At 40.9% G+C, this 19,507-nt stretch overlaps 1 protein-coding gene across 4 annotated transcripts in view; it reads left to right on the top strand.

Moving 5' to 3' along the window:
- Nucleotides 1-454: 454 nt before the first annotated feature.
- The window catches only part of MBNL3 (muscleblind like splicing regulator 3), a 193,373-nt gene continuing 174,320 nt past the window's right edge, over nt 455-19,507 (top strand). For 3 of the 4 annotated variants that reach the window (XM_069746949.1, XM_069746951.1, XM_069746946.1), the window contains exon 1: nt 455-960. The gene's annotated coding sequence lies outside the window, so the exon portion shown is untranslated. The remainder of the gene's footprint in view (nt 961-19,507) is intronic. The other variant, XM_069746952.1, reaches the window with a different exon arrangement.

The following is a 19,507-nucleotide window of genomic DNA, read 5'->3' as shown; positions in this document are numbered from 1 at the left end:
TGATGTAAAATTGGAAGGTCACCCAGCTGCCCCCATGTTTCCTAATATTCAGTGAGGGTCATGCTTTTCCCTGCTGCACACTAGGAACCATTGCTGTGGGGGGGGGGGGGTGACGTGAGGACACGGTGACACAGCGTGCCCCTTCCGGTATGTCAAGGATATAATGTCGATGAGGCAACAATTGTATTTATTGTTTGGTTGTTTTTTTTTGTTACATTGTTACATTTCTAAGGAAAGGATATGCCACAATCTGTCAGCAGGGTCCTTTTTCACAGCGCAGCACGTGCAGCCTGCAGCTCCTTACGTTAACGAGCGAATTTGCTCGCACTAATTGCACGGAGTCACCTTTTATTGTACTGGCGGATTTCTTGTGCGGATCTAGTGTAGGTTTTCGCTATGTTGCTATGGCAGCAGCCAGCCCGAGCTACAGAATACGACACAGCTCCCAAAGGCCATTAGGTGCTGTGTTTTGCAGAACGTACCAAGTTGCTGCAGCAGAGGGAGACAGGAAATCGCTTAGGACAACTACGTTACTCATTTTTTCCGCAGCAAAGTAAATTTTTCGAATCTCCCCGCGGCGCGGCTTTGGCGGTTTTGAGAGCGGATTTCGTTAGCCCCCCCGCTTTAGCCGCTGCGTTTAACCCCCTACTGTCCCCGGACTGTTTTTCACGCGAGATTTTTTCTCTCTCTCTCTCTGCCTGACGTTTTCCACCCCACAGCTGCATAGTTTCCTCCCAGATGCACGTCCCAGCGATGAAGTTATGTACGCGGGGCGTGCTTTAATTTCGTTATGCCTTGTGATTTCGAGAGCCAGGCTTTAAAATGGCGGCATTCATTAGACACCCATGCTAAAGCCTCACCCCAGCACTCTGTCTCTCTCGCTTCTGCTTTTTTCCATATGGCATTCTGCAGCTGAGGATCGGGTCTTCTGGGGTCGCTGGATCAGCATATAAGCCTAAGGTAAGCCGGGCTGTCACTCTGTGCCAACCCTCCAGAGGGGGCATCGCTTCGTGGTGGGCACAGACGCCCAGGGTCTAGTCTGATGCCGATGGCCACCAGGATGGATTTCACCCTCATCCTCTCTGCATAATTTGGAAAGTGGCTTATCTGGTCGTTCACTCCTAACCCACAGGTTAACTGCAGTAATACTGTTTGTCCGTAAACTATGGATCCGGCGTATACGCTCCATATGGTTCGCATTAACAACAATCATATGGAATTACGAAAGTGCACGACGTTCATCTCACGACTTGTATACTCGTTATTTATTACCGCTCATAGTTTATGTTTTATTCCTCTCATTATCCCTCTTCATGACCTTTGAATCTACACAGTCACGTCTTGTATTTTCCAGTATTTTTCCAACCTATACGCGCGTACTTTGTAGCAAGCGTGTATCATGTGTGCGCACAATGTAAACATTACTGATGTTTATTTACAAACATTGATACATTCTTATTGATCTGCCCTGAGTTCCTTCTTATTGCCACATTGAAAAGTTACTCGCCGCCTCCTATAACAAATCATCGTCCGAGTGTTATTACTTATTTCACCCTGACTCTGCACAAACTACATAACTGATTACTTTTTGGGGGAATTTTTTTTTTTTTCCCCTCCCGTGAATTTTATGCATAGTTTCAGCGTGCATGCGCAGTGTGGCGGCAGGTCTCACATCTGCACTGTGTTCTGCCTGGAAACAAAGAACGGGATCCTGACTAAAAGGTGAAGCTTTGCATTGATTGTTAACCCTTGCAGTCGCCTGACTGTGCAATATTGCGAGAGCCACTGTGCCCATGCGGACCTCTGCAGGTGTGGAGGATGCATGTCAATGTCCCATTAGATTTGGGTTTGTGAAGAAAAAAAAAATGTGTCCAAGTGACCTTTCGTTAAGTCTTAAGAATCTGTCTCGGAATAGCTGCGTTCCGCTGAGGGTGTCCGTGCTTGGCATATGGTCTTCGTCATGGCACGGTATATAGGATCGCTGCGGCATTACGGCCCTTTATTAGAAAGTTTTACTTATGAGAAAATTAGAAGGTTTGCGGGAACGAAGAACGATTTGTTTTGCAAAAATAAATTGTTAATTTATCAAGTTGCAAACTCCTCCGTACAACTTGTAGTTCACAAGGAAATAAGACGCCAACACTTCTTCAGTACTTCCAATGGTGATTGTGCAAATATATATATATATATATATATATATATATATATATAGATAGATAGATAGATAGATATATATTTGCACAATTATATATTAATTATATATATTATATTATATATTAATTATATATATATATATATATATATATATATATATATATATATATATATATATATATATATAATCCCTTTGGCTACACTTGCAAAGCATGGGTAGAGTTGAACTGGACAGTGCATTATACAACATAGCACTGCCTCCTCTGTGTTCTACATTGTATTCTTTAATATTTAAAAAAAAAAATCTGATATGATTTTGGTGTTTCCTAAACATTGCTGAATCATTGTGAGCTTGTGCCGGAGTCCAGTTATCCTGATGATCTGTCTGTATCTGGTATGTTGCAGCACAGCGGTCATGCTGCCGACGATGATTTCTATCTCTTCTTCTCTCTTTTTTCTCCTACCCACTATGTAATGGTCTTATAAAGAAAACACATGTTTATCTCAGCATAAAATGTTTTCTGAAGATCTCCATGTGTGGTGAATGAAAGCAGATGGCGTCATCATACTCTCGGGACTGAGCTGTAGAAGTACAGCGTATATACGTGGCGTCACTACACTATATACTGCGGCTGCTCATCATCATATATTATATACTGTGCCTTTAGTATTGTACATAGGAACTATACACTCTCTAAAATTGCAGACAACGCCACAGCTCTTTTTTTTGGCAGCTTGTTCAACAATGGATCAGTAAATTGTGTGCAGATGTAGCAGAGCCGAGTTTGTCATTGGGAATAACTATAAGGACACGGTCAGTAGTTGGTCAGTATTTTACATCAGTATTTGTAGCCAAAACCAGGAGTGGAACAATTAGAGGAAAAGTATAATAGAAACATTTGCACCACTTCTGTATTTATCACCCACTCCTGGTTTTGGCTACAAATACTGAGGTAAAATACTGACCAAATACTGATAGTGTGACCTAACATAGGATCCCTACACGGCTCCCATTATACCAAAAACCCAGTGAGCTACTAGTACACCGTTACCAGCAGCCATGCCGTCACAGTCACCTCTATTTCCTTACGCTGTATAATTTTTGTAACCATTGTAGCCAAGTAATATCATACTTTATAATGGGAGACCGTGAAACCAGAGAATTAAGTCAGATCGGTCCCATTCCTCATCCAGGAGAGTGAGATGATTTTTTTTCTCACTTGTCATCCGTGTGCTGTCCGTATACAATCTGTTGGGTTTTTTTTCACTCAGCAACTATTAACTATTTACAGTTTCCTATGGTGCAGAATTGTAATGTACCCATAAAAATCAGACGCTAGACTGATGGTCCGTATGCAATGCGATTTTTTTTTTTTTTTCGTACTGTCAGATTTCGGAGTGAAATTGCAGCATTCTGCAATTCTTTTTTCACGCCGAATACCGCTGAGAAAAAAAAAAATACAAAGATCAGTACACTGGTCAATGTGCAATCCATTTTTTTATCAGATTGCATTTGTCCAGTGTGAGCGAGTCCTGATAGCGGCAAGCACCTCCCTGTGGCACGTGTAGTCAACGCCGCGTCTCAAGATGCACTGACAAGCCGGGAAGATACCAAACCAGACGGTCACCTACCTCCCATCCTTGCAGAAATATGACAAAAACAAACTCGCATAGGGTCCAATGTGTTCATTAAAAGTTACAAACTTTGCACCGCTCGCCTTCTATAAGCCTCTGCGCTGCTTTGTCTATTGCTGGCGGATGAAGGAGCTAACTGAGAATCTATCAGCGAGCTCATTCTGACAGCCCAACCGGAGTCTTCTAAACGCTTTGTATCTGTTTTTTTTCTGAGCTCCTCTCAGCCGATTTATCACCACGGACCACATAAAGTTTGAATGTGCAGGAAAACAGCCTGTAAAAGAAAAAAAATAAAGTGCAGCATTTTTAATGAATTTTTAAAAACGATTTTTATCTTCAAATACAAGTGAGACACAGCCCCGGCTCGCTGAAGGTTCTGCTGTATGCTCTCCTGCGCTACACTCTATGCATGCATCATCAAATACTCATGACCATTCATTAGCTAAGATCTTTTCCCATATAACTAAACTTCTCCCAGGACAGACGCCTCTCTCTCTGTCAGTAGACATCATCAAGTCTCAGCTTGAAAGTTTGCATTTAATGTTTGTGACGCCTCCTAAAAATGCTACTGCAGTGTTTGGAGGAAGAGCTGAGGACGGAGACCATTCTTATGGAACCGGGGGGGGTCCTCAAATAGGGGCCGCACACACTTTATTATATAAAATATGATTATTTCATTGCATACCTTTTGTGTTAGATTGTCCATTTATTATGTTATTATTACAGATGTAGCAGAGCTGAGTTCGTCACTCAACTGATTTATTTCTTTTTTTCTCGTTCTATTTCTGAGCCGACTGCCAGAATACAGACTGAGCTCTTCTGCAGTGGCAAACACAGCTCCGCTATACGTGCAGCTTTGCTGCACTAGTTATTCATGAATCATCATCTCTCGTTTTGAGCCATAGATTAGCATAGACTTTAATAGACTTTAAAGGGGAGGGCACATATTAAAGCACGAACGTGACAAAATTTACATCTAGGACAGTTACTGAGCAAAAAAACGGATATTTTATGATTTATTACAGCGGCATTGTTACATGCATTCACAATGAAAGGACGTATTAAACTTCAAGGACATGTTTCCAAATCGAGCACCGTCCCTGAAAATCCATTCATTTAGCTTTTGTGAATCCAACAATCTAACGTTTCTTGCCAATCTCTACTTTATACAAAATATGCCACAGGGATATACACGGGCAATATATATATATATATATATATATATATATATATATACACTAGCTGAAGAGCCCGGCGTTGCCTGGGCATAGTAAATATCTGTGGTTAGTTATAGCACCTCACTTCTCTTATTTTCCCATCACGCCTCTCATTTTCCCAATCACATCTTTCATTTTCCCAATCACATCTTTCATTTTCCCAATCACATCTTTCATTTTCCCAATCACATCTTTCATTTTCCCAATCACATCTTTCATTTCCCCCCCCCCCCACTCCTCTCATTCCCACCTAACACTTGTCATTTCAACCTCACATCTGTCATTTTCCGATCACTCCACTATTTTCCCTCACTCCTCTCATTTTGCACTCACACCTTTTCATTTTCACCTCACACCTCTCATTTTCACCTCAGTATATACATGTTTGTCATCTCCCTTATATATAGTATACACCTGTATGTCATCTCCTGTATATAGTATATACCTGTATGTCATCTCCCCTGTATATAGTATATACCTGCTGTGTGTCATCTCCCCTGTATATAGTATATACCTGTATGTCATCTCCTTCTATATATAGTATATACCTGTATGTCATCTCCTCCTGTATATAGTATATACCTGTGTGTCATCTCCCCTGTATATAGTATATATCTGTGTGTCATCTCCTCCTGTATATAGTATATACCTGTATGTCATCTCCTCCTATATATAGCATATACCTGTATGTCATCTCCTCCTGTATATAGTATATACCTGTAGGTCATCTGCTCCTGTATATAGTATATACCTGTGTGTCATCTCCTCCTGTATATAGTATATACCTGTATGTCATCTCCTCCTGTATATAGTATGTACCTGTATGTCATCTCCTCCTCTATATAGTATATATCTGTGTGTCATCTCTCCTGTATATAGTATATATCTGTGTGTCATCTCCTCCTGTATTAGACCTCGTTCACACGTTATTTGTTCAGTATTTTTACCTCAGTATTTGTAAGCTAAATTAGCAGCCTGATAAATCCCCAGCCAACAGGAAGCCCTCCCCCCTGGCAGTATATATTAGCTCACACATACACATAATAGACAGGTCATGTGACTGACAGCTGCCGGATTTCCTATATGGTACATTTGTTGCTCTTGTAGTTTGTCTGCTTATTAATCAGATTTTTATTTTTGAAGGATAATACCAGACTTGTGTGTGTTGGGTGAGTTTCGTGTGTCAAGTTGTGTGTGTTGAGTTGCGTGTGGCGACATGCATGTAGCAACTTTTGTGAGATGAGTTTTGTGTGTCGAGTTGCATGTGACAGGTTAGTGTAGCAAGTTGTGTGCAGCAAGTTTTGTGCATGGCGAGTTTTGCGCATGGCGAGTTTTATGTGTGGTGCCTTTTGAGTATGTGCAAGTTTTGTGTGAGGCAACTTTTGCATGTGTCAATTTTTCCGCGGGTGCAAGTTTTGCGTGTGGCGAGTTTTCCATGAGGTGAGTTTTGCACTTGTGGCGAGTTTTTCAAGAGCCTAGTTTTTGCATGTGGCGAGTTCTGCGCGTGGCGAGTTTTGAGCGGCGACTTTTGTGTTTTGACTTTTATGTAGCGAGGTTGGTGTATGTGTGGTGAAATGTGTGCTGAGGGTAATATGTGTTCAAGCGCGTGGTAGTGTGTGGCGCATTTTGTGTGTGTGTTCATATCCCCGTGTGTGGTGAGTATCCCATGTCGAGGCCCCACCTTAGCAACTGTACAGTATATACTCTTTGGCGCCATCGCTCTCACTCTTTAAGTCCCCCTTGTTCACATCTGGGCAGCACGGTGGCTCAGTGGTTATTACTGCAGCCTTGCAGCGCTGGAGTCCTGGGTTCTAATCCCACCCAGGACAACATCTGCAAAGAGTTTGTATGTTCTCTCCGTGTTTGTGTGGGTTTCCTCTCATATTCCAAAGACATACTGATAGGGAATTTAGATTGTGAGCCCATCGGGGACAGTGATGATAATGTGTGCAAAATGTAAAGCGCTGCAGAATATGTTAGCGCTATATAAAAATAAAATTATTAAAAAAAAAAAAATAAAGATTATTATCTGGCAGCTGTCAATTTGCCTCCAACACTTTTCCTTTCAATTTTTCCCCATTATGTAGATAGGGGCAAAATTGTTTGGTGAATTGGAACGCGCGGGGTTAAAATTTCACCTCACAACATAGCCTATGACGCTCTCGGGGTCCAGACGTGTGACTGTGCAAAATTTTGTGGCTGTAGCTGCGACGGTTCAGATGCCAATCCCGGACATACATACATACATACACATACAGCTTTATATATTAGATGTATATACAGGTCCTTCTCAAAAAATTAGCATATAGTGTTAAATTTCATTATTTACCATAATGTAATGATTACAATTAAACTTTCATATATTATAGATTCATTATCCACCAACTGAAATTTGTCAGGTCTTTTATTGTTTTAATACTGATGATTTTGGCATACAACTCCTGATAACCCAAAAAACCTGTCTCAATAAATTAGCATATTTCACCCATCCAATCAAATAAAAGTGTTTTTTAATAACAAACAAAAAAACCAACAAATAATAATGTTCAGTTATGCACTCAATACTTGGTCGGGAATCCTTTGGCAGAAATGACTGCTTCAATGCGGCGTGGCATGGAGGCAATCAGCCTGTGACACTGCTGAGATGTTATGGAGGCCCAGGATGCTTCAATAGCGGCCTTAAGCTCATCCAGAGTGTTGGGTCTTGCGTGTCTCAACTTTCTCTTCACAATATCCCACAGATTCTCTATGGGGTTCAGGTCAGGAGAGTTGGCAGGCCAATTGAGCACAGTAATACCATGGTCAGTAAACCATTTACCAGTGGTTTTGGCACTGTGAGCAGGTGCCAGGTCGTGCTGAAAAATGAAATCTTCATCTCCATAAAGCATTTCAGCCGATGGAAGCATGAAGTGCTCCAAAATCTCCTGATAGCTAGCTGCATTGACCCTGCCCTTGATGAAACACAGTGGACCAACACCAGCAGCTGACATGGCACCCCACACCATCACTGACTGTGGGTACTTGACACTGGACTTCAGGCATTTTGGCATTTCCTTCTCCCCAGTCTTCCTCCAGACTCTGGCACCTTGATTTCCGAATGACATGCAAAATTTGCTTTCATCAGAAAAAAGTACTTGGGACCACTTAGCAACAGTCCAGTGCTGCTTCTCTGTAGCTCAAAAGTGGCTTTACCTGGGGAATGCGGCACCTGTAGCCCATTTCCTGCACACGCCTGTGCACGGTGGCTCTGGATGTTTCCACACCAGACTCAGTCCACTGCTTCCTCAGGTTCCCCAAGGTCTGGAATCGGTCCTTCTCCACAATCTTCCTCAGGGTCCGGTCTCCTCTTCTCGTTGTACAGCGTTTTCTGCCACATTGTTTCCTTCCAACAGACTTACCATTGAGGTGCCTTGATACAGCACTCTGGGAACAGCCTATTTGTTGAGAAATTTCTTTCTGGGTCTTACCCTCTTGCTTGAGGGTGTCAATGATGGCCTTCTTGACATCTGTCAGGTCGCTAGTCTTACCCATGATGGGGGTTTTGAGTAATGAACCAGGCAGGGAGTTTATAAAAGCCTCAGGTATCTTTTGCATGTGTTTAGAGTTAATTAGTTGATTCAGAAGATTAGGGTAATAGGTCGTTTAGAGAACCTTTTCTTGATATGCTAATTTATTGAGACAGGTTTTTTGGGTTATCAGGAGTTGTATGCCAAAATCATCAGTATTAAAACAATAAAAGACCTGACAAATTTCAGTTGGTGGATAATGAATCTATAATATATGAAAGTTTAATTGTAATCATTACATTATGGTAAATAATGAAATTTAACACTATATGCTAATTTTTTGAGAAGGACCTGTATGTACAGCTCTGGCAAAAATGAAGAGACCACTGCAAAATTTTCAGTTTGTCTGATTTTTCTCTTTATAGGTATATTTTTGAGTAAAATGTAAATTGTTCTTTTATTCTATAAACTTCCGACAACATGTCTCCGAAGTTCCAAGCAATAAATTTTGTATTTTTTTTCTGACAAAGAAAAATGGTCAAGATTTAAAAAAAAAAACCCCAGTGCTTTCAGACCTCAAATAATGCAAAGAAAACAAGTTCATAATCATTTAGAAACAACAATACTAATGTTTTAACTCAGCAAGAGTTCAGAAATCAATATTTTGTGGAATAACCATGATTTTTAATCACAGCTTTCATGTGTCTTGGCATGCTTTCCACCAGTCTTTCACACAGATTCTGGCCCAAAAATGTAAGCGGTTCTTCTTTGTTTGATGGCTTGTGACTATCCATCATCCTCTTGATTACATTCCAGAGGTTTTCAGTAGGGTTCAGGTCTGGAGATTGGGCTGCCCATGACAGGGTTTTGATGTGGTGGTCTCTTAATTTTTGCCAGAGCTGTATATACATAAATCTGTCACTTTATAGACTTAAAATCACACTGGGCTGTGTTCACATGATACTTTTTTTGCGCAATTTTCCAAACATTAGTTGCAGAAAAAAAGTAAAAGAGGGTGTGTCAACAGGTTAAGGCCATGTTCACACAGTGCGTTTTTTACCGCGGAACCGCGGCGGTTTTGCCGCTGCGGTTCCGCGGCTGTTTTCCATGCAGGGTACAGTACACTGTACCCTATGGAAAACAGGACACACTGTGCACATGGTCCGGAAATTGTAAAAAAAAAGACGCGCTGAATAGCTCCCGGAAAAAAGAAGGAGCATGTCAATTCTTTTTCCGGAGCCGCAGCGGTTCTGCACCCATAGACCTCCATTGTGAGGTCCAAACCGCAGTAAAACCCGCAGATCAAAAATATATCTGCGGGTTTTACTGCGGTTTGATGTGCAGAACCGCTGCAGCAGGAAGTGCGGGGAGCGGGCGGAAGTGCGTGGGCGGAGTGTGGCTGCCCCCCCCGTGCTCCGATCCCGCCCCCCCGTGCTCCGATGCCCCCCCCCAGTGCTCCGATGCCCCCCCCCAGTGCTCTGATGCCCCCCCCGTGCCCTAATCTCCCCCCCTTATACTCACCCGGCGTCCCGGTGTCCGTCCGGCCGTCTTCTCCCTGGGCGCCGCCATCTTGCAAAATGGCGGGCGCATGCGCAGTGCGCCCGCCGAATCTGCCGGCCGGCAGATATGGCGGGCGCATGCGCAGTGCGCCCGCCGAATCTGCCGGCCGGCAGATTCGTTCCAAAGTGCATTTTGATCACTGAGATATAACCTATCTCAGTGATCAAAATAAAAAAATAGTAAATGACACCCCCCCCCCTTTGTCACCCCCATAGGTAGGGACAATAAAAAAAATAAAGAATTTTTTTTTTTTTTTTTTTTCACTAAGGTTAGAATAGGGGTAGGGGTAGGGTTAGGGGTAGGGTTAGGGGTAGGGTTAGGGGTAGGGTTAGGGGTAGGGTTAGGGTTAGGGGTAGGGTTAGGGGTAGGGTTAGGGGTAGGGTTAGGGTTAGGGGTAGGGTTAGGGGTAGGGTTAGGGTTAGGGGTAGGGTTAGGGTTAGGGGTAGGGTTAGGGTATTTTCAGCCATTTTAACCCTAAAAAAATTCCTAGAAAACACACAGACTCTGGCTAGAAAACTGCATCAAAAAAACGCATCAAAAAACGCATCAAAAAACGCATAAAAAACGGACCAAAAAAGGACCAAAAAAAGGACCTGCGTTTTCTGCCAAGAGCTGCAGTTTTTTAAAAAACAGTCAGGAAAAAAAAAGGATGGAAATCCTGAACGTGTGAACATACCCTTAAACTTATTTTGCCATACGTCTCCAGAGATATGGGCCTTTTTATTTAGTGATAATTTCTACAGTCTTTACCAATGAGGAGTGTCTCAAAGGATAATAACGCAAAGCGGTCTAAAGATACGCCCCCGAGGATCATGTGAGCCACTCGCCCATATAAACACTATAAAAATTAGCGTTAAACAGAAACACTGAGCAGCAACAAAAATAGAATAAGCAAAAACTGGCCACCTAGTAACAGGTCCAGTTTATCGCTTGCAACTTGCAGGCATTCCTCTTCTGTCTTTTGTCAGCTCCTGCCTCCATTATTTACCAGGCACAGCGCCATCCATTTTTCAGTGGCTATATCTGGTATTGCAGCTCATTGATGCTCAGTCTTATTAAAGGGAACCTGTCACCCCGTTTTTTCAGATTGAGATAAAAATACTGTTAAATAGGGCCTGCGATGCAAACTCGGCTTTGGGAAAATGGCCGCCGCGATCTCTTCTGCGCACGCGCGGCATCCCGCGGCCATTTTCCTGAAGCCCCGTGCAGCAGAGCACTCCATCTGCGCACGCGTGGCCCCAGGAAGATGGCCGCCCCCACCGATGACAGGGGGTGATAGCGCAGATCGCGCGCTGCTTCTTCACGTACCCACAGTGGATTAGTCACTTCAACATGCGCACACCACTACGCCACCAATGTAAAGCTGAGGAAGAAACAGCGCTGTGACCACGCCCACCCGACCTGACCAGCCTGATTGACAGGCGAAAACGGCGACTTTGGTAATGTATTTCGCAGCATAGGTGGGGAATCAGGGTACACTACATACACTATAGTAACGCACAGCGCAGGCCCTATTTAACAGTATTTATATCTCAATCTGAAAAAACGGGGTGACAGGTTCCCTTTAAAGAGAAAGGGGGAAGCTGCGACACCAGGTACGACCTCTACAAAAAGTACTGAAGGGGTTCTCTGTGTAATTCTTCACTCGGGCATGCAGATTTTTTAGGCAGAAGCTCGGAACAATTTTTGTATGTGAAATAATTCTGTAAGAATACACAAATTGGAGGCACCCAAAGGTAAAGCATGGACCCATATTTTTCGGTTCTTGGGTACTGCAGCTCAGTGCCCATTGAAGTGAAAGGGATACTGTAAATCATCAATATCAGATATTTTCTACACTTTTACCCAAATTTCAGAGAAACCAAAGCAAAGAAAGCATCAGAGTTACACGAAGTGAACATGGTCGTTTTGTCCATAATTTTCAAATTAACTAGTTCCCTATGGACTACACAGATAGGTTTCTGGGGTATTTTTCTGTAGGAATTTAAGTATTTCTTTAAAATATAGCTGCATTGCTGTATTACAGAAAACACTGCTGTACTGCTGTAATACAGAAAACACTGCTGTACTGCTGTATTACAGAAAACACTGCTGTACTGCTGTATTACAGAAAGCACTGCTGTACTGCTGTATTACAGAAAACATTGCTGTACTGCTGTATTACAGAAAACACTGCTGAACTGCAGTATTACAGAAAACATTGCTGTACTGCTGTATTACAGAAAACACTGCTGTACTGCTGTATTACAGAAAACACTGCTGTACTGCTGTATTACAGAAAGCACTGCTGTACTGCTGTATTACAGAAAACATTGCTGTACTGCTGTATTACAGAAAACACTGCTGAACTGCAGTATTACAGAAAACATTGCTGTACTGCTGTATTACAGAAAACACTGCTGTACTGCTGTATTACAGAAAACACTGCTGTACTGCTGTATTACAGAAAGCACTGCTGTACTGCTGTATTACAGAAAACATTGCTGTACTGCTGTATTACAGAAAGCACTGCTGTACTGCTGTATTACAGAAAACATTGCTGTACTGCTGTATTACAGAAAGCACTGCTGTACTGCTGTATTACAGAAAACATTGCTGTACTGCTGTATTACAGAAAACACTGCTGTACTGCTGTATTACAGAAAACATTGCTGTACTGCTGTATTACAGAATACACTGCTGTACTGCTGTATTACAGAAAGCAATGCTGTACTGCTGTATTACAGAAAGCACTGCTGTACTGCTGTATTACAGAAAACACTGCTGGACTGCAGTATTACAGAAAACATTGCTGTACTGCTGTATTACAGAAAACATTGCTGTACTGCTGTATTACAGAAAACATTGCTGTACTGCTGTATTACAGAAAGCACTGCTGTACTGCTGTATTACAGAAAACATTGCTGTACTGCTGTATTACAGAAAGCACTGCTGTACTGCTGTATTACAGAAAACATTGCTGTACTGCTGTATTACAGAAAACACTGCTGTACTGCTGTATTATAGAAAAAAGTGCTGTACTGCTGTATTACAGAAAACACTGCTGTACTGCTGTATTACAGAAAGCACTGCTGTACTGCTGTATTACAGAAAACACTGCTGGACTGCAGTATTACAGAAAACATTGCTGTACTGCTGTATTACAGAAAACACTGCTGTACTGCTTTATTACAGAAAACACTGCTGTACTGCTGTATTACAGAAAACACTGCTGTACTGCAGTATTACAGAAGACATTGCTGTGCTGCTGTATTACAGAAAACACTGCTGTACTGCTGTATTACAGAAAACACTGCTGTACTGCAGTATTACAGAAAACATTGCTGTACTGCTGTATTACAGAAAACACTGCTGTACTGCTGTATTACAGAAAACACTGCTGTACTGCTGTATTACAGAAAGCATTGCTGTACTGCTGTATTACAGAAAACATTGCTGTACTGCTGTATTACAGAAAACACTGCTGTACTGCAGTATTACAGAAAACAATGCTGTACTGCTGTATTACAGAAAACACTGCTGTACTGCTGTATTACAGAAAACACTGCTGTACTGTTGTATTACAGAAAACACTGCTGTACTGCTGTATTACTGTAAAGCGCTGCGGAATATGTTAGCGCTATATAAAAAATAAAGATTATTATTACAGAAAACATTGCTGTACTGCTGTATTACAGAAAGCACTGCTGTACTGCTGTATTACAGAAAACATTGCTGTACTGCTGTATTACAGAAAGCACTGCTGTACTGCTGTATTACAGAAAACATTGCTGTACTGCTGTATTACAGAAAACACTGCTATACTGCTGTATTACAGAAAACACTGCTGTACTGCTGTATTACAGAAAACATTGCTGTACTGCTGTATTACAGAAAAGACTGCTGTACTGCTGTATTACAGAAAACACTGCTGTACTGCTTTATTACAGAAAACACTGCTGTACTGCTGTATTACAGAAAACATTACTGTACTGCTGTATTACAGAAAACATTGCTGTACTGCTGTATTACAGAAAACACTGCTGTACTGCTGTATTACAGAAAACACTGCTGTATTACAGAAAACATTGCTGTACTGCTGTATTACAGAAAACATTACTGTACTGCTGTATTACAGAAAACATTGCTGTACTGCTGTATTACACAAAACATTGCTGTACTGCTGTATTACAGAAAACACTGCTGTATTACAGAAAACATTGCTGTACTGCTGTATTACCGAAAACACTGCTGTATGACAGAAAACATTGCTGTACTGCTGTATTACAGAAAACATTGCTGTACTGCTGTATTACAGAAAGCACTGCTGTATTACGGAAAACATTGCTGTACTGCTGTATTACAGAAAACATTACTGTACTGCTGTATTACAGAAAACATTGCTGTACTGCTGTATTACAGAAAGCATTGCTGTACTGCTGTATTACAAAAAAAATTACTGTACTGCTGTATTACAGAAAACATTACTGTACTGCTGTATTATAGAAAACATTGCTGTATTACAAAAAACATTACTGTACTGCTGTATTACCGAAAACACTGCTGTATTACAGAAAACACTGCTGTACTGCTGTATAACAGAAAACATTACTGTACTGCTGTATTACAGAAAACACTGCTGTACTGCTGTATTACAGAAAACATTCCTGTACTGATGTATTACAGAAAACATTCCTGTACTGCTGTATTACAGAAAACATTGCTGTACTGCTGTATTACAGAAAATACTGCTGTATTACAGAAAACATTGCTGTACTGCCTTATTACAGAAAACATTACTGTACTGCTGTATTACAGAAAACATTACTGTACTGCTGTATTACAGAAAACATTGCTGTACTGCTGTATTACAGAAAGCACTGCTGTACTGCTGTATTATAGAAAACACTGCTGTACTGCTGTATTATAGAAAACACTGCTGTACTGCTGTATAACAGAAAACATTACTGTACTGCTGTATTACAGAAAGCACTGCTGTACTGCTGTATTATAGAAAACACTGCTGTACTGCTGTATAACAGAAAACATTGCTGTACTGCTGTATTACAGAAAACACTGCTGTACTGCTGTATTACAGAAAACACTGCTGTACTGCTGTATTATAGAAAACACTGCTGTACTGCTGTATAACAGAAAACATTGCTGTACTGCTGTATTATAGAAAACACTGCTGTACTGCTGTATTATAGAAAACACTGCTGTACTGCTGTATTATAGAAAACATTGCTGTACTGCTGTATAACAGAAAACATTGCTGTACTGCTGTGTTACAGAAAACATTACTGTACTGCTGTATTACAGAAAACACTGCTGTATTAGAGAACACATTACTGTACTGCTGTATTACAGAAAACATTACTGTACAACTGTGTTACAGAAAATACTGCTGTACTGCCGTATTACAGAAAACACTGCTGTACTGCTGTATTGCAAAAAACATTGCTGTACTGCTCTATTACAGAAAACACTGCTGTACTGCTGTATTATAGAAAACACTGTTGTACTACTGTATTACAGAAAACACTGCTGTACAGCTGTATTACAGAAAACACCGCTGTACAGCTGTATTACAGGAAACATTGCTGTACTGCTGTATTATAGAAAACACTGCTGTACAGCTGTATTACAGAAAACATTGCTGTACGGCTGTATTACAGAAAAGTTTGCTGTACTGCTGTATTACAGAAAACATTGCTGTACTGCTGTATTACAGAAAACATTGCTGTACTGCTGTATTACAGAAAATACTGCTGTACAGCTGTATTACAGAAAACATTGCTGTACTGCTGTATTACAGAAAACACTGCTGTACTGCTGTATTACAGAAAACATTACTCTACTGCTGTATTACAGAAAACACTGCTCTATTACAGAAAACATTACTGTACTGCTATATTACAGAAAACACTGCTGTACTGCTGTATTACAGAAAACATTTCTGTACTGCTGTATTACAGAAAACATTGCCGTACCGCTGTATTACAGAAAATATTGCCGTCTGCTATATTACATAAAACATTGCTGTATTATAGAAAACATTGCGGTATTGCTGTATTACAGAAAACATTGCTGTACAGCTGTATTACAGAAAATATTGCAGTATTGCTATATTACAAAAAACAATGCAGTACTGCTGTATTACACAAAACATTGCTGTACTGCTGTATTACAGAAAATATTGCTGTATTGCTATATTACAAAAAACAATGCAGTACTGCTGTATTACACAAAACATTGCTGTACTGCTGTATTACAGAAAACACTGCTGCACTGCTGTATTACAGAAAACACTGCTGTACTGCTGTATTACAGAAAACACTGCTGCACTGCTGTATTACACAAAACACTGCTGCACTGCTGTATTACAGAAAACATTGCTGTACGGCTGTATTACAGAAAAGTTTGCTGTACTGCTGTATTACAGAAAACATTGCTGTACTGCTGTATTACAGAAAACATTGCTGTACTGCTGTATTACAGAAAATACTGCTGTACAGCTGTATTACAGAAAACATTGCTGTACTGCTGTATTACAGAAAAGTTTGCTATACTGCTCTATTACAGAAAACACTGCTGTACTGCTGTATTACAGAAAACATTACTCTACTGCTGTATTACAGAAAACACTGCTCTATTACAGAAAACATTACTGTACTGCTATATTACAGAAAACACTGCTGTACTGCTGTATTACAGAAAACATTGCTGTACTGCTGTATTACAGAAAACATTGCCGTACCGCTGTATTACAGAAAATATTGCCGTCTGCTATATTACATAAAACATTGCTGTATTATAGAAAACATTGCGGTATTGCTGTATTACAGAAAACATTGCTGTACAGCTGTATTACAGAAAATATTGCTGTATTGCTATATTACAAAAAACAATGCAGTACTGCTGTATTACACAAAACATTGCTGTACTGCTGTATTACACAAAACATTGCTGTACTGCTGTATTACAGAAAATATTGCTGTATTGCTATATTACAAAAAACAATGCAGTACTGCTGTATTACACAAAACATTGCTGTACTGCTGTATTACAGAAAACACTGCTGTACTGCAGTATTACAGAAAACATTGCTGTACTGCTGTATTACAGAAAACACTGCTGTACTGCTGTATTACACAAAACATTGCTGTACTGCTGTATTACAGAAAACATTGCTGTACTGCTGTATTACAGAAAACACTGCTGTACTGCTGTATTACAGAAAACACTGCTGTACTGCTGTATTACAGAAAACACTGCTGTACTGCTGTATTAGGGCGGAGTCACACACAATGTATAAAAATACGGTCAGTTTTTGATGGCCGAGATACGCAGAAAATTTCCTTAACAGTGATCTGTATTCAATGCGAGGATGATTTGTCAGTGAGACACATATATACATATATTTATATTTCATATAGTGCTAGATAGCAGAAAAGCCGGTAATTCAATTGCCGGCTTTTGCTATCTCCTTCCCAAACCCGACAGGATATGAGACATGGTTTACAGGCAGTAAACCATTTCATATCCCTTATTTTTTTAGATATTCCACACTACTTATGTTAGAAGTGTCTGTGTGCAAAATTTGGGGGCTCTAGCTATGAAAATAAAGGGTTAAATCACGGAAAAAACTGGCATGGGCTTCGGCGCAATTTTCTCCGCCAGAGTGGGAAAGCCAGTGAATGAGGGCAGATATTAATAACCTAGAGAGGGACCATGGTTATTGCCCATCCCCCCACCCCCCTGGCTAAAAACATTTCCCCCAGCCACCCCAGAAAAGGCACATCTGTAAGATGCGCCTATTCTGGCACTTATCCACTTTCTTCAAACTCCGGAGTAGCTGTGGGATATGGGGTAATAAAGGGATAATGTCACCTTGCTATTGTAAGGTGACATTAAGCCAAGTTAATAATGGAGAGGTGTCAATAAGACACCTATCCATTATTAATCCTATGTTCATAAAGGGCTAAAAAAAACACACACACATTAGGAAAAAAGTATTTTGATGAAATAAATACACAGGGTGTTGTAATAGTTTATTGAATGCTCAATCCAATTGAAGACCCTTGTCACCTGACCGACGCTGACACAGGATGCAGGAGGAGTGCAGAGAAGCACAGCGCTGAGGACAGACAGCGGAATGTAAGTATGTAATGTTTGTTTTTTTTACTTTTACGATGGTAACCAGGGTAAACATCGGGTTACTAAGCGCGGCCCTGCGCTTAGTAACCCGATGTTTACCCTGGTTACCAATGAAGACATCGCTGAATCGACGTCACACATGCCGATTCAGCGATGTCTGCAGGGAGTCCAGCGACGAAATAAAGTTCTGGACTTTCTGCAGCGACCAACGATGGCACAGCAGGATCCTGATCGCTGCTGCGTGTCAAACACAACGATATCGCTAGCCAGGACGCTGCAACGTCACAGATCGCTAGCGATATCGTTGTGAAGTTGTTTAGTGTGAAGGTACCTTAAGTGCCAGAATAGGCGCATCTTATAGATGTGCCTTTTCTGGGGTGGCTTTGGGCATATGTTTTTTGCCAGGGGGGCCAATAACCATTGTCTCTCTCTAGGCTATTAATATCTGCCCACAGTCACTGGCTTTTCCACTCTGGCGGAGAAAATTGCGCGGGAGCCCACGCCAGTTTTTTTCCGTGATTTAACCCTTTATTTTAACAGCTAGAGCCCCCAAATTTTGCACACAGACACTTCTAACATTAGTAGTGAGGAATATATAAATAATAAGGGATATGAAATGGTTTACTGTATGTCGGGTTTGATAAGGAGATGGCAAAAGTCGGCAATTGAATTACCTGCTTTTCTGCTATCTAGCGCTGTATGAAATATAAATATATATACAGTACAGACCAAAAGTTTGGACACACCTTCTCATTTAAAGATTTTTCCGTATTTTCATGACTATGAAAATTGTAAATTCACACTGAAGGCATCAAAACTATGAATTAACACATGTGGAATTATATACTTAACCAAAAAGTGAAGAATCTAGAAAATAAGACATATTTTCAGTTGTTTCACAAAGTAGCCACCTTTTGCTTTGATGACTGCTTTGTACACTCTTGGCATTCTCTTGATGTGCTTCAAGAGGTAGTCACCGGAAATGGTTTTCACTTCACAGGTGTGCCCTGTTAGGTTTAATAAGTGGGATTTCTTGCCTTATAAATGGTGTTGGGACCATCAGTTGTGTTGTGCAGAAGTTTAGTGGATACACAGCTGAATAGACTGTTAGAATTTGTATTATGGCAAGAAAAAAGCAGCTAAGTAAAGAAAAAAGAGTGGCCATCATTACTTTAAGAAATGAAGCTCAGTCAGTCCAAAGAATTGGGAAAACATGGAAAGTGCCCCGAAGTTCAGTTGCAAAAACCATCAAGCACTACAAAGAAACTGGCCCACATGAGGACCGCCCCAGGAAAG

Source organism: Ranitomeya imitator, chromosome 2 (assembly GCF_032444005.1).
Source record: "Ranitomeya imitator isolate aRanImi1 chromosome 2, aRanImi1.pri, whole genome shotgun sequence".
Taxonomy (NCBI): domain Eukaryota; kingdom Metazoa; phylum Chordata; class Amphibia; order Anura; family Dendrobatidae; genus Ranitomeya; species Ranitomeya imitator.
This window is presented reverse-complemented; position numbering and strand designations above follow the sequence as displayed.